Source organism: Macrotis lagotis, chromosome 2 (assembly GCF_037893015.1).
Source record: "Macrotis lagotis isolate mMagLag1 chromosome 2, bilby.v1.9.chrom.fasta, whole genome shotgun sequence".
NCBI classification, from domain to species: domain Eukaryota; kingdom Metazoa; phylum Chordata; class Mammalia; order Peramelemorphia; family Peramelidae; genus Macrotis; species Macrotis lagotis.
The window spans coordinates 265,764,268-265,784,937 of NC_133659.1; the positions used below are offsets into that span (position 1 = coordinate 265,764,268).

A 20,670-nucleotide genomic window follows, 5' to 3' on the forward strand; every position below is an offset into this window, starting at 1 on the left:
CTCTCTGCGGAGAACAAATCCTTCAGACAAAGAATAGAATTCAGGGAGATTGATGAATTTAACAGAAATCAGGAATCAATACTTCAAAACAAAAAAATGAAAAATCAGAAGAAAATGTGAAATATCTCATTGAAAAAACAACTGATATGGAAAACAGACTTAGGAAAGATAATTTAAAAATTATTGGAATAACTGAAAGTCATGACCAGGAAAAGAGGCTTGACATCATTTTCAAAGAATTACTACAGGAAAACTGCCCTGATATTCTAGAAGCAGAGGGCAAAATAGAAATGGAGAGAATCCATTGATCCCCCAGAGAAAGAGATCCCCAAAAACCAACCCCTAGGAATATTATAGCCAAGTTCCAGAACTCCCAAGTCAAAGAGGAAATATTACAAGCAGCCAGAAGGACACAGTTCAAATATCGTGGAGCTGCAGTCAGGATCACACAGGACTTAGCAGCAGCTACATTGGAAGCTTGTAGGGATTGGAATACAATATACCAGAAGGCAAGAGAGCTTAGAATGCAGCCAAGAATGAACTACCCAGCAAGGCTGAATGTCCTCTTCCAGGGAAAAAGATGGACTTTCAATGAACCAGGGGAATTTCAAATGTTCCTTTTGGAATGGCCAGAGCTGAACAGAAGGTTTGATCTTCATATACAGTACTCAGGTGAAGCATGGAGATTGGAGGAGGGGGGGGAAATATGAGGGACATAATGAGGATGAACTGCATGTATTCCTGCATAGAAAAATGACACTGATAATACTCATATGAACCTTCTCAGTTAATAGAGCAGGTAGAGAGAGCTTTTATAGTTGAAGCACAGGAGAAAGCTGAATTCGAAGATAATATATGGTGTAAAAATGGAGTCAATAGGAAAAAAGGGAAATCGAAGGGGAGAAAGAAAAAGGAGAGGGGGGAATAGTCCAAGATATTTCACATAAGATTTTTTTTTATTACAATGAGCTATTGCAATGATATGGAACGGGAGAGGCAAGGGGGAATGAGGGAAACTTTGCTCTCATCAGAGATGGCTAGGAGAGGAAACAGCAAATATACTCAATGGGGTGTAGACATCTGGAGTAAGAAGGAGGGGGGAGCAGGGGGAAGGGGTGGGGATGTGAATAAAGGAGGGGAGGATGAACCATGTGGGGAGAGTGGCCAGATATAACATATTTTCTTTCTTACTTCTTGCAAGGGGCTGGGAATGGAAGGCCTGCCCAGAACCACAGGGCCAGGTGGATTCTGGGCCTAAGGGGTGGTCTGGGGGCTCAGGGCTTCTTGGCCCCAGGACCAGGGATCTGTCTGCTGTGCCACTCAGCCACCCTACAGCAGAGTCATAGTGAAAAGAGAGAGAAAATAAGAGTACATGGTAGTGGAGAAATAAGAAAGGAGGGAGTTATGATCAGCAATGGCAATGGTGGAAAAATATGGAAATAACTTTTGTGATGGACTTATCATAAAGAATGAGATCCACCCATGACAGAGTTGTTGGTGTTGGAACAAAGACTCAAGCACATTTTTTGTTATGATTATTTGGGGGAGGGTGCAGGGCAAGTGGGGCTGGATGGCCTGCCTGGGGCCACATAGTGGGGTGATCTTGGGTCTTTTTTTTTTCTTTTTTCTTTTTGGTTTTTGTAGGGCAGTGGGGATCGGGTGGCTTGCATGTTACACGGCTGGGTGATCATTAGGTTTACGAGGCTGGATGTGGACTTGGGTGCTAGTGGCTCCAGGGCTGGTGCTTCATCCATTGCGCCACCTGGCCATACCTACAATTATTACTATTATTATTTTTTTATTTTAATTTTTTTCCTCTCCCCTTTACTTTTTTCGCCCAAACAAGTCTATCTATATTCATGGGGGAGGAGGGGTATTTTGTTTACTTGTAAACAAGAATATTTTATTAATTAAAAAAAACATTTGTACAAAATGAGAATAAAAAATAAATTTAAGATGAAAAAGCAAAAAAAATAATTGGGAAATATTTTACAAAATAAAAATACAATAGAATACATTTAATTTAATATATGGTTTTCTAAGTTAATATTTGGTTTACATACATCCCTATGTATAGTTTAGTGACCTCCATTTCCATTTGACATCACTGGTCTAGATTATCTCTAAGGTACTTTCCCATTTTAAATTCATAAGATCCAATCTGTGGCCACCAAACAGAACATAGCTACATAACTTATTTGTAGACCAAATCCACGATGGTACCTTCTTTAGCACAATTCCCTAGACATGACAGAAAGATAACAGACTGGAGTAAATGGTTGACTGATTAGTGAATCAGAATGTTTTTTCCTGTTCCTTTTGACTCATTATGGATCTGACCTCAGTCCTGCCATCTGGTTTCCATGGCTGGCACTAGTGTCTCCTTTGATCCCTCTCCCTTCAAGGATCAGAGTTTAATAGTTAGATAGCACACATGCTAAAGCTCTCCCAGAACTTTCATGATAAAGTGAAAGATAATAGTTTTTTGTCTAGCATGTTTCCATGGAAACCATGATAGAGTTTCCATATTGGGATGTATTTATGTTGATCCATTTATTTCTTTGGCCTTTCAACCAATGACACCCATTAAGGAAAAATTGTTAAGAGTCTGGAGTTAGCATGGTATAATGGAAGTTGATAGGCCCCATTCTCTCCCAGTTGAGAAAGGTTTCAAGTCTAGTATGAATGAAGTGGGAAGAGTATTGATGATGGAGTTAGAATACCTGGTTTGAGTCCCATCTTCTACCTTCTAGATTTGTAACAATGGGAAAGATTCTTAACTTCTACACACATTAATTTTGTAAAATGAAGAGGACTGAATAAGATGACTTTTAAATTCCTTCCAGTTCTAAAATTATGTAATTTTTATTTTTTGTATAGTTTTGAGTCATAAAACATGTCTCCTAAGAATTAAAAAATGTGCATCACTAACAGAATAATAGGAAGGTTGCAACCTACAGCAGCCTGTAACAACCAGGGCTATGCTAGTAAATGTTTAACAGTCCAGAACAAAAAGCATATACAGTTTTAGTTTAATTTAAATGATATATCATTTTTTCCCATTTTAAGTCTAAACTATCAACAAAATAATAACTCAAACCCTGATTTGTAGCATTTGCTGATTTCCAAGGTTAAATGCTCACACTGAAAATTAAACAAAATGGTTCTCACAAGGCTGGTTTAATCTGACTCCAGAATATTCCTGGAAACATATAGCAAATAAGAAATAATGCAGAAAAAATGAGTGATGGATGGTATCAGATTGAAAAAAAAAAGAAAACGTGGCAAGGAAAGAATGATTGAGAGCCTGCATATATCACTGGTGTCCTCATGATGTCAGAAGAAAACAAGAAAGACTTCCTATTACATTGCATCAACCCCTTGGATGAAATTATGGAAGAAGACAGAAAAGAGTTGGACAGCAATGAGCAGATTGTATGAATGGGTTACAGTCTTCATTGTTGGAAGGAGCATTCACATTGATAAGTCCTCTGCTAAGAAAAAGTCATCAAACAGTCTCTTGGCTTCCATTGATCAATCATTATTTAGGAAAACTGGCTACTTTTGTGCCATACATTGGTATTATGCCAGTCATTGGAGATACAAATATGAAAAAAATGGATCCACTGATGGGAACTTATTACTTTTTGAGGTAGTTAGATCCTTCCTTCTTCAACCAGCTCTTCTAAACTCCCTGTACAAGCCCAACAGAAACCTTCTTCCAAAAATGTACCAGTTCTGATTTTGATCTTCATCTTTACTTCTTGATATCAGTCTTATTCTTTGCCATTCATCATTAAGTTATTTGGTTTTTTCAGTTTGTAAGAATTTTATGCTTATAAACATAAGGAAAGACCATGTTAGAGGTGTATTGTGATGAATTTGGTTCTCCGAGCAATTACTCCCTACCCGTCTTCCATACAATTGTCTCATGCTTTGATAGTGTGTTTGGTAGAGTTATAACACATGCTTACTGCTATGTTGGCTGCATTTATATACATTATATCATATTGTCATTGGGATAATGTGAGAATCACTTTAATGATTGTGCTTTGGGGTACTCTTTGTTCCCAGGTGTTGGCAGCTGGCCAGTGACACATGATAGCAGCCAGTGGAGTGAAAAAAAGGATGTTTTTTTTTCCAGTAGATGCTAAAATCGACTCAAAACCCATATGCATAAATATAAGGAAATTGCTATGTGGAAGAAAGGATACAGGATATCACTGAGTTAAATCTTGGCTCTGAAACTTACTAGTCAACTGACCTTGGACAAATCATTTAAACATATCATTCCCTGATCTGAAAAAAATAGGGATAATAATATTGGTGCTTTCTCCCTTCTAGAGTTTTTGGAGAAGAACATGCTTTGTTAATCTCAAAGTGTTCTTTATGAAAATGTGAGCATTAGCAATATTTGAGGTCCTGGTATTTAGAATCATAGATTTATAGGTGTAAGGGTCTTCTGAAGCCATTTAATCCACCACTCCTATTTTACACATGAAGATCAGATTCTTAGACTAAGACTCCAAGGAGAAAAGTGTCTTCTCCCTTGTCATTTTCCATTATCCCTTATATATTGTGACTTTTCCCATCTCAACTTGGCAAAAAAAATTAAATGGAAATTTTGAGAGAATTTTACAGAAGCCAAAAATCACACACAAAGGTCAACAGATGACACAGAGCCTATGACCAAATACTTCACCCAAATTTTAGAATAAGGTACTATATCTACCTTATAAAGGAAAAAAGAAGAGGGGGCGGCTAGGTGGCACAGTGGATAAAATGCTGGACCTGGAGTCAGGAGTACCTGGGTTCAAATCCGGTCTCAGACATTTAATAATTACCTAGCTGTGTGGCCTTGGGCAAGACACTTAACCCCATTTGCCTTGCAAAAACCTAAAAAAAAATAAAGGAAAAAAGAAAAAAAAATCAGGCTTCTCTAGTAGTAAGGGAGGGCCAAAAAAATTTCACATGGATTTTTCAAGTTATGGGTGTGTTGCTCCCCTAAGCCTAGTGATGTAGAAGTGATAGCTGTAAGTGGATAGGATTAGAACCCACGCACAATAAATACAAACCCAGCATGTTTTGTATCCTGCCACACTGACTTCTTCAAATCCCACTTCTGGCAATTAGTAGTTGTGTTGCAATGGACAGTCAATAAACTCCTCCATTAGCCTTTTTCCTCTTCAGGAGTAAAATGGGATATTAGTCACAATACCTCCTACATAGGGTTGCTGAGATTATCAAATGAGTAATAAATGAGTACATAAAATGCCTTATAACCATTAAGAAGTATATAAATTCTAGCCATTATTATTTTGCATATTATTATTACAATCATATTCAAATTAATAGATTAAGTTCATCAATATCATTCTTATTAAGGCAGGACTGATCTTTCATTCATACATCTTAAGTATACATTTCTATAATTCTTTTTTCCTCTCAAGTACCCTATATGTTCATTTTAATATTATTTCACTGTAAAAATTTCGTGGATTTATAGACTGAAAACAGTAAGCTAACCAGTAATCTCTTCCTTCTCTTCATTTTATAATTGAGAAAACTGAAGTTCAGAGAGTTTAAGTGACTAATCCAAGGTCAACTGGATGATAAGTGACTGAAGTGAGATTTAAATCCAGGTCTTCTGAGTTCATGGTGTATATTCTTTATTTCTTTTCATTTTTATGGCCATTACTTTTAAAAGTAGTTATTCAAAATATATATGAAATATTATTTAATATCAATGTTAATAAGAGATTTAGGAGTAGATTCTTGATATTTACTATTTCCATCATAATTAATTTTCAATCCTGTTTTGAAATTTTCCAAATTTTTCAGCACATTCTAGAAACTCTGGATAATAGACCAATTTTGTTTAAATAAAAGAGAATCAATATTATAGAACAGAGACTTAACATCTTGAGTGTGCATAGCTGGAAAACACTCTTCCAGATATCTTCATTATCAAAAATACTTTTAAAAATCATTACAGAAATCTGCAAGAACTGCCTTTTTGTTGACTGCCAAGCCATCGAAAATGCCCCACATGCTCTTTGTTATCTTTTCCAGGTCTACCAATCAGTCAATCAACAAGCATTGATGAAGTACTTTTAAGAACCAAGCATGTCACAAATGCTGAGGATTCAAATACAAAAATGGAGCTTGTCCCTATCATCAATCAACTTTTATTCTACTAGATCAATATGTATTTTGTTTTTGTTTTTGATTTTGGTTTTTGCAAGGCAATAAGGTTAAGTGATCTGCCCAAGGTCACACAGCTAGTTAATTGTCTTAGGTCAGATTTGAACTCAGGTCCTCTTGACTCCAGGGCTGGTGCTCTATCCATTGCACCACCTAGTAACCCCTCCCAGATCAATATGTATTAACATATACATCTATAAGTCCTATAGAATTCTGTACCCTTAGAAGACAAATGGTCCATTTCTGACTGCCCATTTATGGTTTTTTTTTTAAGTTGTTTTTTTTTTTTGCAAGGCAGTGGGGTTAAGTGGCTTGCCCAAGGCCACACAGCTAGGTAATTATTAAGTGTTTGAGGCCGGATTTGAACTCAGGTACTCCTGACTCCAGGGCCAGTGCTCTATCTACTGCACCACCTAGCTGCCTCATGACTTCCCATTTATGTCTGTCTGTCTGTCTGTCTATTTACCTTGTCTAGACCTTCCTACATAGCAGATCATAGCAGATCCTGTTCCACTTCCTCCTTTTCCAGTCCCAATCTTTCCATATTGTTTCTCAAAGTGTTCCCAACATGGAAAAGATGGTATGATAAACTTCCAAAGTTTATAAGTAATAATTAACATCTTTGGATTATATAGAAAATTAGACAATGCTGCACAAGAAACAACATTTTCTTGTGAACAAAATGATGTTGGGGTAGAGGTATGATGGGCACAGATCATGGTAGGACCATAAAGTCAACTGTTTTAGAATTCTCACATCAGGGAAAACAAATTCTTTATTGATGATAGTAGAGCATCTGATGATTGAGTTCCAAGTAGTGGGCTTCTGTAATATGAAAACCATTATCATAATTATCCTTCTATCTTCTAGTATCTTCCTTCTGAGATGATCTGTGGTTTATATCTTGATGGTACATAGTTGCTTTCATGTTATCTTCTCCAGTAGACTGTTAGTTCCGGTCTTTTACTTATTATTTTCCTCCCTAAAGCTTAAACTTAGAACAGTTCCTAGAAATGTTTTGATTTTCGATTCCAACAGAAAAGTCAGAGAGTTCAAACAGAACCTCTTCTTATCTCAGACATTTAGTCTTAGGACACAGCATAGAGTGAAGATTAAAACAGTAATCTCTTCTCTTGCATCCTTAGCAGCATTTCAGGAGATAGCAGAATTTCATTTCAATTCAGCACCTTTCACTAGCACTAAAACTTACTGACAAAATATTAATTAAAATGACAAGAACAGCCTTGAAATTAATTAAACGCAAATTTCCATGGATGATTCATTGGGCTACTGAGATGTTATTTTATCATCTCGTTATTCATGTTCAATATTTTCTCCACCCTCTTAAAAATAAAATAAAATAAAATAAAATAAAGGGATTCTGGAAGTTGAGTTCCTTCAAATGTACCACTGAATTATAGCTATTGAGTTATTTCTGAGGTACTGTTCCAGGCTAGTCTTGTGGTTCAGATTCAAGTTTGGAATGAAATATGAACTAAACCATCCATCATTTAACCAAAAAAGAATGCATTAACAATAGCATGTGAAGGATATTTAGCAAGGATACAACAGTGATTAAAGTAGTTAAAAACCTCCTTTATGTCCATGTGGACAAAAATCTGGGTCAGAAGGTGTGCTGGCTTACATGACTGTGGAAAATCTATGAAATTTGAGGCTCACTGTCTCCACGAGTATAGGCCCTTTAGATGACCAGGAAGCTCTATCAATGGCTGAAACCCCTACCTAATATATCAACAAATTAAGTCTCAGGGCCAGCTTCCCTTCCTTTTAGAATAAAACTAAGGTCCCTTGTCACTGGTACTCTGCCCACAGGTGCTATCATCTTTTATAAGTTAATGCTTATGCTGTTTTATTGCTGTATTATATACCATCTGAAAGTAGTATGGAAACTTTGGAGTTCCTTTTTTTCTTTAAGGTCCAATGAAAGCAACTTTTGAAAACACATAGAAGGTAAGACAAAAACTGAGGATTTTTCCTAGTATCAAAAAATGGGAACAATATATATATATATATATATATATATATATATATATATTAATAATTGGACAATTGTTGAAACAACTCTGATATCTAATGACAACAACATAACAATCTTCTCAAATCTCAATCCACAATTCTTGTCATGGGTTAAAGAATGGGAGTGGGGATAGGAATTGAAAAGTAAAGGAATACTGGTCAAGGTGAGAAAGAGGATTCTAGGTATCTCGAAACTGATAATTGATGAAGACCTGGCAGGAATGTTAAAACGCATCAATTATACTCTGGTAGTATCACTGATTAAAATAGAACCCTGACCAGGGTGATGAACCTTCTATAAATCTAAGAAATAGATGAGGTAGTTCATAGTTATAGACTAGGCCTACTCAAAACTGTTGTGATTATCAACCTGATTGCATAGCAAGTGGTATTCCTTCATGCTCTGGAATCACAGAAGACACAATAGGTCAGACCAAATAAAAATCACCATTCCTCACCTGATGTTTGTTTTATTCCATAACTTAAAATTAAATAAATAAAATTAAAAAATAAATAAAATGGTCACAGATACAAAAATAGTTACTTTGTAGGAAAAGACTGCTAGTTATATTCTAAATATATTCTATTTTTTAATTTCATGTAAAGATAGTTTTCAACATTTATTTTTTTATAAGATTTTAAGTTCCAAATTTTCTCCCTTCCTTCCTTCCTTCCTTCCTTCCTTCCTTCCTTCCTTCCTTCCTTCCTTCCTTCCTTCCTTCCTTCCTTGCCTTTCCCCTCCTAAAGATGGCAAGCAAGGTGATAGAGATTATACATGTGCGATCATGTTAAATGTATTAGCATATTAGTCATGTTGTGAAAGAACAGAATAAAATAGATGAGGCAGTTAATAGTTGTAGCCTAGTCCTGTTCAATAGTATTGTGATTATCATCTTGACAGAAAAGCCAGTAAAGCAAGGGGGTATTCCTTCATGCTCTGGAGCCAGAGGAAAACACAATAAATACTTCAGAAATAACAATTATTATTATTATTATTATCCTTATTATATTTAGATATTTTAATCTCTTGTGATTTCATTAGTGTGAATATGCCCTCCAATGACACAGATCTCAGTCGCCCTATGACATAGGAAAAGGTCTTTGGAAACTATTGCAATAGAGACCTTAATTTCCCTGGCAAAAATGCATTTCCTTAAACTTAGCAGAACTGATCTTCAGTGATATACAGTCAATAGAAGGGCCTTTTCCCTTCTGGAAGCCTTTACAAACTTGTTAGAGTTCAACAAGGTTTGTTTTGGTTTAACAACCAAAAAACCTCCATGCCATTATGATACATCATTTTTAACTCTCTGGAATAAATCCCTTAATTTTATCTGTGCATGGAACTCCCATTGTGAAAAATTCCTCCATCAGTTCAAATCAACAACTCCTCCAGAACTGAGAGTCTTAGGAAATTGCTACTCAGTAGATTTCAGCAGAAAATTGTCATTATTTTGACATGGTCATTATAAGATACTGCTGTGCAGTAAGAAATGATGACCTCAATGATCTCAGAAAAAACATGGATAGACTTGCACAAAATAATGAAGAGTGTGATGAGCAGAACCACCAGAAAATCATATATACCAAAAACAGTAATGTTTTAAGAACAACTATGAGCTGGCATAGTCATTTTTGACTATCACAAATACCTAAATTAACCACAAATAGCATATAAAGGAAGATTCTATCTGTATCCAGAGAAAGAACTGATAAATAGAAGTATGTATAGAATGATTATATATCTGTTTAATCTTAGCCATCTCTAGAGTGGGGGGAGGAAGGAAAAAAGTTAAACAAAGAAATTTACATGATAATTATTATATGTTCAAAAGGAATGACAGGTTCTACATAATAGATTTGCAGTTTCATGTGCAATCATTTCTGTTTTACTGTTATTAAAAAGGTTTTATTCCATAAATTAAAATTAAATAAATAAAATTTAAAAAACAAATAAAATGGTCACAGACGCAAAAAATAATTACCTTGTGGAAAAAGACTGCCAGCTGTGCCCTTTTGCTCTATGATCAAGGGAGGGGATAGATTTGTGTCAATCTACCTGCTCTTTTGGTTGTTGTTTTTAAAATAATGTTTGTCTGTATAAATGTCAAGTCACAAAATCAATAATGGCCACAAATCCTTGAATAACCCTAAAATTTAAAAGGTTCAGGAATCATTCCCACAGAGTCTTTCCACACCCTTGGACTATATAATTAGGTTGGTGACACAAAATAAGCACCACTGGAGTACATGGAAGTGAGTGTCTTCATTAGGTTGGTTCTTCACAGAATTAATCAGGAAAACCGCTGTGGTAAAACTGGAAATAATCAACTTTCTCTTATGTGGAGATGGGTTTTACAAACTGTAGTCTGTGTAATGGAATATTACCATGTCCTAAGAAATGATGAAGATGAATAATTCAGAGACATTTGGTAAGACTTATATAAAGAGTTACAGAGAGAAAAAAGGTGCTATCATCTTTTATAAGTTAACATTTATGCTATTTCATTGCACTATTAAATGACATCTCTTAAAACTTCTGGGTTTCTTTTTTTTTTTTAAGGTCCATTGAAAGCAACTTTTGAGTGAGGAGAAATATATACCCAATGACTACAAGAATGTAAATGAAAAACAATACTAAAAGACATTAGCAATCAGGGACAATACAATTACAATGATTAAAATTGTTAATATTAATAAAGAGCTTCATAAACCTTTAAACCTTAAAGCTTGCCATAAGTGCTGGCTATTAACATGGAGGGAAGGAGTGAGAATAATTTGTGCAATTCATGGGGTCAGATCAACAAATCTACAAAAGGAAAGGTCTGTTTTCATAAATCTGAACAGGTTGTTAAGATTTTTCACATTTTGAAGGGGCAGCTAGGTGGCATAGTGGAGTCAGGCCCTGGAGTCAGGAGTACCTGGGTTCAAATCCAGTCTCAGACACTTAATAATTACCTAGTTGTGTGGCCTTGGGCAAGTCACTTAACCCCATTTGCCTTGCAAAAAAACCTAAAAAAAAAACCCAAAAAGATTTTTCACTTTTAGGACTCAAGAGAGTTTGAAAGTTAAAAAGGAAATAAAGCTATGAGTTGGAAACCTTCCTGTCATCTTATCTTTCAATTGGTTGTTTGAATCGTTGTCATGGTGACAACAACAAACATTCATCAGGCAGCTATTTTGTGTGACTTCACACAACATTGTCTCACTTAAATTCATTTCATTGTCATGGCATGGTCTACTCCCTGATGTCATGATCTACTTTGAGAACAAAGGATAGACATCATCATTTTATATAAGATTGCTCTTCTCAGCACTGGGAATACAAAGAGGCAAAAGAAAGTTTCATCAGTTTAAGGAAGCTCATGATACAATTGAAAAGACAGTAAATATGTACCAAATACAAATATCAATGCAAGATTGTTTATGGAAGGGACACTAAGAGATGTTAGAAGTATTCATTCCACCTCAAAATGGTAAGGGCAAGTTCCATGTAGGAAGATGGACCCTGAGTTATGGAAATGGAAATGATAAGAGGAGGGCTTTCTGAGAAGGAAAAATAAGACAGCAGAGAATCATTGGTTCTTCTTATTAAACATTTAATTATTCCTTTTTTTATTTTATGTCATATCAATTTCTCATTTACATCCTCTTATTCCACTCCAGCCCCTACCAGACCTGAGATTTCCCATATAATAGAAAAAACAGTGAAGCAAAACCAATCCATATAGCAACTGAGTCTCATAGGATGTGAAACATTCTATAATCCCTGATCTTAGAAGGAAAAAAAAAAGATGCATTCTTTCATGGGTTCTTTGACAAAAAAAAATTGATCATTATTATTACACTATTATGTGGTTTTCAACTTTATTTTACTTTTCTTTTGTTTAACATTACTATAGTAACAGCACATTGCTGCACTCTGAATCTGTGAATATAAATAATCCTCAATTTCCCTAAATTTGTCATTTTTGTCATTTCTTAGAGCCTAATAATATTCCTTAAGACTAATAGCCCATGGGGGCGGCTAGGTGGTGCAGTAGATAAAGCACTGGCCCTGGAGTCAGGAGTACCTGAGTTCAAATTCAGCCTCAGACACTTAATAATTACCTAGCTGTGTGGCCTTGGGCAAGCCACTTAACCACATTGCTTTGCAAAAACTAAAAAAAAAAAAAAAAAAAAAAAAGATTCATAGCCCACTGTCTCCAGTCATTCCCCATTGATAGTCATCATTTTCCCATTTTTTCTGTATGGGGGTCTTTCTGTCATGGACCTCTTTTTTCTGAACAGGAAGTTTAGAGATGATTTAGTCCAACCTCCTCAGGGAAATTGAGGCCTATTAGGCTCCTTTCTATATTTATATACACACATATGTATGCACATATATAAAACATGCATATGCATATACATATATGTGCATTGTGTGAAATAATTAACATATGCTATATTGATATATTAACATGTAATCTAATATATGATATTTATTATTAACTTGGTTGGTCCCTTCCTCCAGTCTCTTTTCACTCTATCCCATCTTCTACTGAACTAGCAAACTGGTCTTCCTATAACCCAGGTCAGATCATGATAAGCACACCCCTCTCCCCTATTCAAATATTTCTATTGTTTCTCTTTCATCTTTAGGAACACATATACATTCTTCTGTTTGACATTGAAAGCCCTTCATAACCTGCCTCCCCTCACCCCCACAACATTTCCAGTATCTTACACCTTTCTCTTGTCCATGTGTACTACACTCCAGGGATGGTGGTCTTGCTCCTTCTCAAACACCACATACTATCTCCTGAAGCTATGCATTTTGGGGGGGCGGGGTTTGCAAGGCAAATGAGGTTAAGTGGCTTGCCCAAGGCCACACAGCTAGGTAATTATTAAGTGTCTGAGACTGGATTTGAACCCAGGTACTCCTGACTCCAAGGCCGGTGTGTCACCTAGCCGCCCTGAAGCTATGCATTTTCATTGGCATGCTCTCCCTCCTCATCTCTACCACATGATTTCCCTGATTTCCTGCAAATTTTAGCTAAAGTCATCTCTTTCCTCTCCTCCTACTCCCTCCACTTCAAGAAGCCTTAATCTTAAAAACATAGCCCTCTGAGACTATTTTCAATTCTTCCTTTATGTGTCTCATTTGTAGGTAACTATTACACACATGTGCGAGATCACATGTGCACCACACAAATATATTCATGTATATATATACATATATATATATATATAATTTACATTTTGTCTCCTCCTTTAGAGAGCAAGGAGCTGTTTCTTGCTCAGTCAAAAGAGATCAAAGACAGAAAGATCCTATAAGTATTGAAATATCCAAAGTAGCATCCTTTTGTGGTAGCAGAAAAATGGAAACATTGATGTCCATCAATTGACTTCACTGTGTCCAATTCTTAGCCCAGGGCTCAGTCCATTAGAGACAAAGAATGCTGGTTGATAGAATGAATGACTCTTTTTTGGTGAGTTAGTGGGAAGATTCAATCCATCAGAGTTCTCTTTTATATGATCATCTTGCCATTGAATATGATGTCCTCTTCTTGTCCCTTTCTTGGATGAATTATAATACAGTTCCATAGTCCTGAAAACTCTGATACCCCTCCCTCCTTCCCCCACCCCCACCCCATAGTTAATGCAGGTTTGAGAGGGGATGTTTGGGAGGTATATTTCCTCTCTGAAGTAAAAGTTTTGCACTACTTGACTCATACTCTACTTGCTTTCCCCAGTTACTCTGTTCTTACACCTAGTTTCCGACCCAGGTCATTTTTCCTAGGGACTTTCTCCCACTTCTGCGCCTACCCTTAATCCCCAATACTATTTGAATTTGCTATCAATTCCTAGTTACAGCTCCATATATATTCCATCCCCCATTGGAAAGCTTTTCAATTTGTGAAAAAGCTACTTGTACCCAAGTTCAACTCCGCCATCAGACAGTCAGAGTAGGACCCTGATGGAAAATGTGTGCACTAGGGATTTAAAGAGAGAGAGAGAGAGATGCTAGTCAATGAGTCAATAAATTTATAAGTTCCAAATTCTTCCCACTTGGAGAGGAAAAAGGGAATAGTACAGTTTATAACAATGGCAAGAAAAATTTTGGATGGATTTATGTCTCCCCCTTAAAAAGATAACATCATTGAGATCTTTCTGAGTGAATTCTTCAAAGTTGTTTTAATCTTCTTACACCTTTTTACCTGATCCAGTGACCCTGGCCTCCTGTCTATTCAATGAACAAGACCTCTATCTCAGCTCTTGGCATTTTCACTGTCTATCTCCCAAACCTGGAACATTTCCCATCCTCTACTCCAAGTACTGACCTTTCTGGTTTCTTTTAAGTCCCAGATAAAAACCTTCCTTACACAGAAAACCTTCCCTTTGTGGCTATTGTTGAGTTGCTTCAGTCATGTGCAACTCCCTGTGTAACCCCTTTTGGGATTTTTCCTTGGTAAAGATTCTGGTTTATCATTTCTTTCTCATTTAGAGATAAGGAACAGGGTTGAATGATTTGCCCAGGTTGACATAGCTAGCAAGTGTTTGAGATTGAATTTGAACTTGGGTCTTCTTGACTCCAGATCTCATGGTTTATCCACTGCACCATCTCCCTACCCTCAGCTAAAATCTCATCTTCTACAGAAATCCTATAATAGGTCTTCATTCCAGTGCTTTCCATCTCTTAGTTTTCCCCAATTTACCTTGAATACAGTTTGCATATATTTGTTTACATGTTATTTTCCCATTAGATTGAAAGTTTTTTTCAGGGCAGGGACTGTTTTTTTTACCTCTTTTTATACCTCTAGTGCTTGACACATAGTAAAATTAACAAATGTTTACTGAATCGAATTGAAGATGAAAAACTGATATTAGTTGTGACCTTACTATTATTCAACCAGGATTCCTATATCTACAGTCATTGTGATGGAGTCTAAAGGACACAGGGCCAGCCATTCAAAAAATCCCACATTCTATTATCAATTCTGCCATTGAATAGAATGGAGAAGCCACCGAGTCTGGTATCAGAGATCTGGGCTTCCACCTCTAACATTACCTGTGTGACCTTGGGCAATATACTTAATCTCTCTGTGCCTCTGTTTCTTTATTTCTAAAATAAGGGGATCAGAAGAGATAGGTATCATTTAATCTCCATTTGCCCCAGTTTCCTCAACTTTAATATGGATATAATATTAATACTTCTTCACTCCCAGCTTTGTTGATATCAACCATCTGTTAAGAATGGACTTAAGATAAAACCCTCTTAGTTCAGGTTTGGCATTTGAAATGAATTTATTTACCCAATGCAGCAAAGATATGCAAGAACGAAGTAGCCCTTAGCTTTATCTCCACAGGGCAACTTGCCTTGTCAGCAGGGTAGTCAGAGGAGCCTTGCCTCAATCTGTGTGAGGTGACCAGGAGGCCAAAGGAGACAATCAAGTCTTAGTTTTGTTGCTTTTTAGTAAAACTAACTCCTATTCCTGGGACATAGATGAACTCCAGGTCCCTTCCATGTCTAGCTTTATTAGTCTAGAAATTTTATTTCTGGGCATCTGTAAGTCAATTATCACAGGGCAGTGAAAAGTACCTTAGATTTCATATCTGAGGATATGAGTGCAAACCCCAACTTGGACTCTTCTTTGATTAGAGCAGATTACAGGGAGGAAGGAAGAGGTTGCAGAATCTCTGGGTAGCCTCTGCCAGCAGCTTTAGTCAGAGTCTGTTTTCTCTTGGTACAGTTGTTGCCTGAAGGCTTGTTGGGATGAAATCAGGAGACTAGCAGTTCCTCATCCCTTCAGTAGAGAGATCTAGCTGTCACTTCTTGTCTTGCAATGATTAGCTGGTTATGGTTTAATAGGACAATGTCCAGATCTGCAGAACAGAAATCAAGACACAAGGTCTGACAGACTCTGCCTTTTGAAAGCCTCATTTTCATGAAAAATGAAAGACTCTAGACAAACCCACCTCCCTTGAGGAATTGAAAATAAAGAAGGGGCCAAAGAAAACAAAAGAACCAAAGAAAAGCTCCACCAGGGTTATCCATTTTATAAAGAACAGTATAAGGAGAAGGGACCTGAAGGATATAGGTTAAAGTCAACATGAACTGGTGTCAGGAAGACAGGTCGAAAATCTAGCATATTTACAGTGAAACTTCCCTAGTACTTGGACCCCTCTCATTAGATGATTATGTAGGAAAACATCCGAGGTCAACATAACAAGAGACAGGAGAAATACAAGAAGATGAGGGAAACCACAGACATCAGTGATGGGCAATTGCCCACTGACAGCATTGCCTCTAGCTCCTAGTCTCAGGCTAAAATGACTATCTCAAGTCAGGGCTCTGGTCCCCAGATAGATTCCCACCCAAGAATGACAGGACAGCAATCTTCAGACTTCAGCATGGGCAGAACTGGTCCCTGTGCATCTATAGTCTACTGCAAGACTGCAGAGAAATGTAGGACCTGAGAGCCCAATCACCATATCCAACATGTTGGTCTGATGTCCTAACTATGGAATTAAGAGCAAATGGGAGAAAATTCATACCACATTGATTTTGGGATTAAAAGAATCCCCAAATAAATTTTCTAAGGAAGGAAATAACTCTGTAATATTCATAAATAGAATCTCCGAAGAAACAAAAAAAGAAGGCAGAATTGGCTTTAAAGAGTCCAAATTTATGCAAGGGAGAAATGAAGCAAGGGCTGAAATGAGAGACTGATCCCAGAGTTGGGTAGAATCTTTAAAATGGATCCTAGAGGACCTGAGCAATCTAAGAAAATTATTCTATTTGAATATTTGGAAGGGGATAAATGATGATCAAGGACTTAAATCCAAATAAACAAAGAGCTCTTTGCTCCTCCAAAAAGCCACTGACTTTATGGGTCAACCTTGCCATTTACTTTCTAGATGGCTTTGAGCAGAATATTTCCTCTCTAGGTCTCAGAAGCTTCCTCAGAAGATGTCTGAGTTCATTTCTATTTCCGGGTTAAGCTCTTACAAAGAGTTTATGGGAGTCAGGAGTCAGGAGTCAGGAAACCAAGTTTAATCCTACCTCTGATACTTACTTACTGTGACCCCAGGCAAGTCATCCACACTCTTGGAGCTTCAGTTTCTTTATCTGTAAAATGAGGATAATAATAGTTAATCTTTATATAGTTCTGTAAAGCTTGTTTAAAAATTATATCTGATTTGGTAATAATCCTAGTAATGGGTTTTCATAAATAATTAGAACATGGATTATAATAATAAAATAAGAAATATAAATAATAATAGTAAACTATAGTATTTATAGTTCATTTTTTAGGTTTGCAAAGCACTTTGCAATCTCACTTGATCTTCACAACCACCCTAGAAGGTAAAGCTATTAATATTGCCATATTACAGTTTTGGAAACTGAGGTGGACAGAGTTATGTAACTTGCCCAGGTTCACACAATGAGGCAGCATCAGAGGCAAGATTTCAACCTGTCTTCCTGACTTCAGGTCTATTGCTTTATCCTCCTCTCTCTCTCTCTCTCTCTCTCTCTCTGTCTCTGTCTCTGTCTCTGTCTCTGTCTCTCTTTGTAAAAATATCTATAATATATATAATAGCTATATATATATTAACACTCATATACATCTATACACATTTATGGGGAGCTAAGCAACACTGTCTATATACATTTATATGCATGGGTGTATGAATAGGGATGTAGACATATCTACACATATAAACACATTACATGCACAGACATATATATGTGTATCTATGTGTGTATATGTATATATGGGGAGAGAAAGAGCCCCCCCAATATCTCATTTGGGATATTCACATCAGTAGTATTGTGAGAGTCCAATGAAATGTTTATCAACTGTTTCATAAATTTTAAAATATTGTTTAAATGTCAGTTATAAAAACCTGCCCATCATCTTACCTTGCAGAAATATTGTGAAGTTAAATGGATATTACAATAAAGGTGGCATGTTATGGATCAAGTGCCAAACTTGGAAAGACCAGTTTAAATCCTGCTTCAGATGACTAGTTGGGTGATCCCAGGCAAGTCACTTAACTCTCTAAGTCTTAGTTTCATCATCCATAAAATAGAAATGATAACCATAGCATTGTTAGAAGATTCAAATAGGATAGTGGAAGAAAAATGCTTGGCAAACTTTCAATACTATATCCATATCAATACTACTACAATATATACTACATATATGTTTTAGAGTTGAAAGTTACTTTCAATTCATCTAGTCCATTCCCATCATGTTATAGATTTAGAAACTGAAGTCTTATGGGATTTACCCAATGTCAAATAGTAAATGGTAGTGCTGTGACTAGAAATGATATATTCTAATTCACAGGCAAAAACATTTGCCTGGCTCCAGAAATATTTTTTAAAAGTTTGTAAAATTAATATGAGAGAAAGGAGAAAAGGAGACGGTGAGATAGAGATAGGGACAGAGAAAGAGAGGAGGAGACAGAGAAGAGGGAGGGAAGAGAGGAGGGGAGAGAGAGAGAAAGGGAGAGAAAGAGAAATGGGATGAAGGGAAAGAGGGAGGGAGAGAAGGAAGAAGGGGAAGGAAAAGAAGGAAGGAGGTAAGGAGGAGGAGAAGGGGGAGAGAGACATGGGTAAAAGGAAGGAGGAAGAGGGAAAGAGGTAGAAAGGAGAAAAGGTGAAAGGGAGAGGGGGGAGAGAGAGACAGAGACAGAGAGAGACAGAGAAACAGACACAGAGATACACAGACACAGAATGTGTGTGTGTGTGTGTGTGTGTGTGTGTGTGTGTGTGTGTGTGTGAGAGAGAGAGAGAGAGAGAGACAGACAGACAGACAGACAGACAGACAGACAGACAGACAAAGGGAAAAAAGGGAGCTGGTTAAAGGGAAAGAGAGAGGATGGGCCAGAGAGCCAGGAGAGGAAGTTGGGAGAACAAAATTATGTGTGAAGGGAATCAAGGTTAAGTTATAGTTATATTTATATATAATTATAAGTATTTATATAATTATAAATGATCAGGAGCCAAGCAAATATAAAATATTTCTGTAAGCAAAAGGAGACCCATTCTGTCTTGCGGGATCTTTAGTCAGAACTTGGGAATTTCAACCCAACTGGAGTTTTACCAGTTTTGCAACCAACCAGACTCCCATGACTGCCACACGTGGAGCCTGGGATCCAAAATTGGCTTTTTAACATCCAGAATGTCTTGTGATTGTTGCCACATGTTTGTCTCAAGCTTGGGAAACTGTCTTTTTACAGCAGATGCATGGTTTTGAGTAAATGACACTTTTACAATGAGGTCATAAGACCAAGAGCAGGGGGTGGGGGTGGGTGGGGGCAAGAGTGACTCTCTGCCCTCCTGGCTCCTGTTTTCACTAATATGGATTCATGAATTTCTTCAGTTTCTCAGTATACCAGGAAGGTACTGCCTCTGGCCATGAAATTAAACCTCTGTCACCAGAGAAGAGCTGTGAAGTTCAATCAGATCGGTGTCCATTGTGCAGGAAGATAGCATCACAAACCTGTAGACAAAGACAGGTGGGAGGCTGGCGAATCCCCAGGCTGCCAAGACCTTCTCAGCTGGAATAGGTTCATGGGTAGCCTCAGGGGCAGGGAGCATATATCACCTAACCCCTGGCCCCTCCTCCTCCTCAGCTTCAGGTTCCAAGAAAAGATAACACACCAACCACAAATAAAAATTGTTTGCTAACCACAGTGGGGAGTCCCATGTTTACTGATCCCTTGCTTTGGAAAAGAGCTAATCCGAAAATAGATTTTTCTACCCAGCTGGCAGGGAACAAAAAGGGTGGGTGTGTATTAAGGATATAAGGAGAGAGGGAGACTAGAGCATCTCTTCAGGGAAAAACATAGGAAACTGTTGTACCTGGAACTATTCAATGGACCTGGAAGTTCAAATCCCACCAATGATATTAGCTTTATGATCCTTGGTGAATCACTTAAATCTTTCCTTAGCCATGTTTTCATCTGTAATTGGGGTGGGAGGGTTAATAATACTGTGAGGGATCAAGTGAGATAATAAATATGAAACACTCTGAAAACAAAAAATATTAAGTTAATATTAAATTAAAATGATTTAAAAACTTTTTGTATAGTGTACTCCTTTGACAATCCTGTGAAATATACAGATCCCTCCTCAGAATAATTTTTTTAATGTATCAAGTGAAATGCATAGAATTACAAACAAAATAAATTATATAATATTTTTAAAAATCAAGTGTGAAGACTCCAGGGTAAGAACACCTAGAGGAGGGGGAAATTAGTCATTTAGAAACAACTAAGAGATGCAAATGAAATTTAAGTTTGAGGGAGGATGATGGTATAGTTAAAATATCTCCCAGTCTGAAAATTTCCAGTCCTAGTCTGTTCTGATTGTGAATTGAAAAGTTGAACAAGATAGGACCTGTTCACGTGATGGATGTGGTATGTTTATCTTCC

The 20,670-nt window shown here is 36.9% G+C and overlaps 1 long non-coding RNA gene across 1 annotated transcript in view; it reads right to left on the reverse strand.

Annotated features, from left to right (window-relative positions):
• Window positions 1–13,952: 13,952 nt before the first annotated feature.
• The window catches only part of LOC141511681 (uncharacterized), a 32,258-nt gene continuing 25,540 nt past the window's right edge, over window positions 13,953–20,670 (reverse strand). The window contains exons 2-3 of the long non-coding RNA XR_012475365.1: window positions 17,301–17,353; window positions 13,953–16,107 (exon numbers count right to left, since the gene is read on the reverse strand). This is a non-coding gene — a long non-coding RNA (uncharacterized LOC141511681). The remainder of the gene's footprint in view (window positions 16,108–17,300; window positions 17,354–20,670) is intronic.